This window comes from Triticum urartu, chromosome 1A, assembly GCF_056163025.1.
Source record: "Triticum urartu cultivar PI428250 chromosome 1A, HENAU_Tu73, whole genome shotgun sequence".
Taxonomy (NCBI): domain Eukaryota; kingdom Viridiplantae; phylum Streptophyta; class Magnoliopsida; order Poales; family Poaceae; genus Triticum; species Triticum urartu.
In genome coordinates this window covers 7,190,278-7,194,171 of record NC_141873.1, presented here as the reverse complement: position 1 = coordinate 7,194,171, position 3,894 = coordinate 7,190,278, and the positions used below count along the sequence as shown (strand labels likewise).

Sequence of the window (3,894 nt, the reverse complement as noted above, 5' to 3'; positions counted from 1 at the left end):
TCGTCTGATCTCTAATAACAAGATATTCCTAATTATGTGGTGAGAGAATTTTTGCTAAGAGATCATCTCTTAATGAAGAGAAGGCAAGTTTTTTCTTATGGTTTCTCTCTCCTCCACCTCTGCAATTATCCTAAGTAGAACTTCTAAGATAAGACCATTGTATATGTCCTCATACATCCTTTCCTTGGATGTAAATCAAGTCCATTGTTAATTATTATTGATGCATAAATTGATCTGTATTCATATAAAAGATAGGCCATCAAGCAATCATTAATTGGATGTAAACCAAGTCCGTATTTAATGAACATTAATTAAACAATTGATTTATACCCAACTCTAGAAAGATTAGTTCACTGGATGACTACCCATTAAATGTTCAGTGCATCATCAGTACAATGCAATCTAAAGCCTTCTAAAAAAGAACCTGGCTCAATTCTATATAAGTTGTGTTCTATGAAGAAGATACAAGTACGTCAAGAATCATATAGTTACTATTTCATGAAAATAACACAATTACCTATACAAATGGGAGGTGATTATGTTGTCATATCGGTCTTACTATGCTTTTTGTGTATAACTTTCCACCTCACCTTTGTTGAATCGATAGACGTAGATGTCAATCTCCAGACAAATGAGAAGGTAACCAATAGTTTACTTTTAGATTTTGATATATACAACTTTTTATCAATTGCTTTATGTATTATCCCATTGTTGTGTCTACTTGACCACTTAATCTTGATAATTACTATTGGTGTTAATATTCATAACTACTTTATGTTACTTATATGCTCAACTAAAATTTAGGACACATATGTGAAACAAATACTTATCTTTCAAAGACTATGTACATCAATTATATATGCTAACTAGTCATGAACTATTATTTCCCTCTACAGAACACCACTCTTTTAAGAACTAAACCTTTCCGTTTTCCTTGGAGAGCTGATATCATGAATGAAGGAAGCGACATTGTTTCTCATGTACACACACTCAACCCCATTCTCTGTATATACCTCTCTTTACTTTTTCATGTGTTAGATTTGGGATATTTTGTTAATTTCTTGTTGGGTATTGATCACAAAAAACGTCACAATGTATATGCCAGAGTGACATGTGACAAATATAAAAGGCAAAGTCAAGGTATTTCCAATATAAGCATCACATATTTAAACCATAGAGAAAAAACAGTAGAAATCTAATTCATTCGTGATGTATCTAAATCATTGCTAGTCAATCTAAATTATGGCCAATGGTCCAAGAGACAAGGTGGTACATAAAGACCAGATAAAAGGCATACACCTAAATGAACTTATCTTGATCCCCTATATACCGCGAAAGCTATGATCATTACATACAAAACATGCTACCAAAATACCGTGAACAACAGATTCAGAGAGGCATTTAAGACATACTCTATTGGAGACTTATGCTGACATACCAACTTTATTGGCAATACACTTCACACCTATTAGAGAGAGAATCAAATCTTGTTTCAACCATGCCACAAGGAGAGAAGATGTTGTGAGCCCAAACACGTAAGTAAGACCATCAAAAATGCACATTAACTAAAGCATTGCATGCATCACCACAAAAGGTATAACTGCGTTGGATTGATACCACACCCCATGGAGGAAGCTAAATCCAGTATCATATACTCAACAAGGCCAATGAAAACTAATCTAGACTAACTCCAAGATAGCATGAAAAATTCCCCATTGTAAATGTCTGGTAGGTGAACCTCATACCAAGGCCAAGAACGCACACCCTCACTTGTTTATTATGTCGTTCTCTATAGATTTTTCTGGTTATTTACTAATTTGAGCTATAATCTTCTATCACTAGTATGCAATGTGGCACACAGAGCCAGGACAATTCTACGGCCTTCGAGCTGACATGAGTATATGGGCTTTACCAAATCAAGGAACTTCTCAAGAATCTGGAGCATCCTTACAGATCTATTGTCAAGATGGAGGAAACTACAACTTAATTCAAGTTGGATTTCATGTACAAACATATCACCCATTATGGTAAAGTCAAAATGCTTTTGAATAAACAACTATTTCATAATTTGCTTCTGCTTGCAGATTTCCCCCTCTTTGTACCATAACAGAGATATTCGCTTCTTTACATATTAGACCGTAAGTATAATCAATGTCATTTTAACAAGTTATATATTATTGTGGTCCCCATATAGTTTTCTGGTATTTCGTAGGAGTTAGAGGCACTATTGGACTAAGTAAAAGTCTCTTTACATCCAAAATAATACATGTCTCCTTTTTTTGTTGCTCAGAAGGACTTGAAATCGAAGGGGTGCTACAACTTGCAGTGCCCAGGATTTGTTCCTGCAAGTCGAGCTAATCTGGTGCCTGGACAAGCCGTGGCTCCTCCATCAATTTATGGCGAACAAGACCACTACGTTAGGCTTAGCCTCAACAAGGTGCACCATTTGTCCCATTCTGGAGATTACTATATCTATACAAATTCACAAATATGCTACTATTTCTACAATAAGTAGATGATACATGCGCGTTCCTGCAGCAACCTCATCGAATGAATCACGTAAATAGATGTTATATAAGAGCAACTACAAAAGAGAAAAAGTTGGATTGTAGTTAATAGAATTCCATTTTTCTAACAAAATGTGAAATATGAACTGCATATGTATCCTCAGTGTGCCCAACATATAATCCATTCATGACAACAAAAAATAAATGCAAAAACAGTAATTTATGATGAACATGCATGACTTGCTGGCGTGGCAAGACTGCATGGATAGGAAAAACAAGCACATATGAAAAATATAACTTACGGGGAACATGCATGACTTGTTGATGTGGTATGGATGCACACATAGAAAGAAAAGTAAACTTATAACTAACATGTATGACTTGCTGACGTGGCATGGCTGCTTGAATAGGAAAAATAGGTAGTGGATTGCAACTATTTAAGAATAGAGGATTAAAATTAACAAAGATATATTTTATCAATGTCAAAATTAGTTAGGCATAAGTTCACATGGTTATTAAGTACCGTGCTTTGTATTTTATTAAGAAAATATGGAACATTGGAATCTAGGAAATTGTACGCCACCCAAGATTCTTGCAAATAACAACATGTTTTCTACTCTTCTTGTACATGAAATTTATTGTTCATTGATGTCATCAATCCCTTGTTGACTACAGGATCCAAATTCCGGAGATTGGGTGGTGTACCATCATGATTTACAAAAACCATCATTCTTGGGACATTTTCCAAATAAGCTTTGCCCCGGAACACAACGTATACAAGCCTTGACTGGATTCGTGAATTACTTGAAGAATGCACATGGTCCTCCAATGGGTAGCGGCCACTTCCCCGATTATGACGATAAGAGATCTGCGTACTTCAAGCACATTCAGAATTACAATCCAAATGGCCATTCTTCCGACCTCTTTGGCATTCCCATGGTCAAGTTAGTTGATAGGCCAGATTGTTATAGAGCAAATAATTTATTTCACGAATATAAGAAGGGTTATATGTTCAACTATGGTGGACCAGGTGGTTGTGTTGGTTGATAAAAAAAAGTTGTATTGCCATTTGCGTTCAATAAATAAAAAAGACTGTCCCTTGTTTCATTTCACGAATATAAGAAGGGTTATAGGTCTTGATGTTGATTATCACCATTGTCCTAGTTTATTAAATTGTTGGTTTTCACCGCACACTTAAGCCATTCCCATCGCGTGCACTTCTGACAGGAGCTAGGTGACAATAGTAAGACAAATCAATGAAGCCTCAAAGCAGCAAACACCATACGATCGGACCTCTATGGGCCCAAATATGGGGCAGGAAACCTAGGTAGAACACTACCAACCAATGTGGAATGTTTATTTTGTGTGTGCACTTGCTGCTGTGGCC

The 3,894-nt window shown here is 35.9% G+C and overlaps 1 pseudogene; it reads left to right on the top strand.

Annotated features, from left to right (window-relative positions):
• Window positions 1-489: 489 nt before the first annotated feature.
• Window positions 490-3,592, top strand: LOC147988220 (protein neprosin-like; annotated as a pseudogene).
• The last annotated feature ends 302 nt before the right edge of the window (window positions 3,593-3,894 follow it).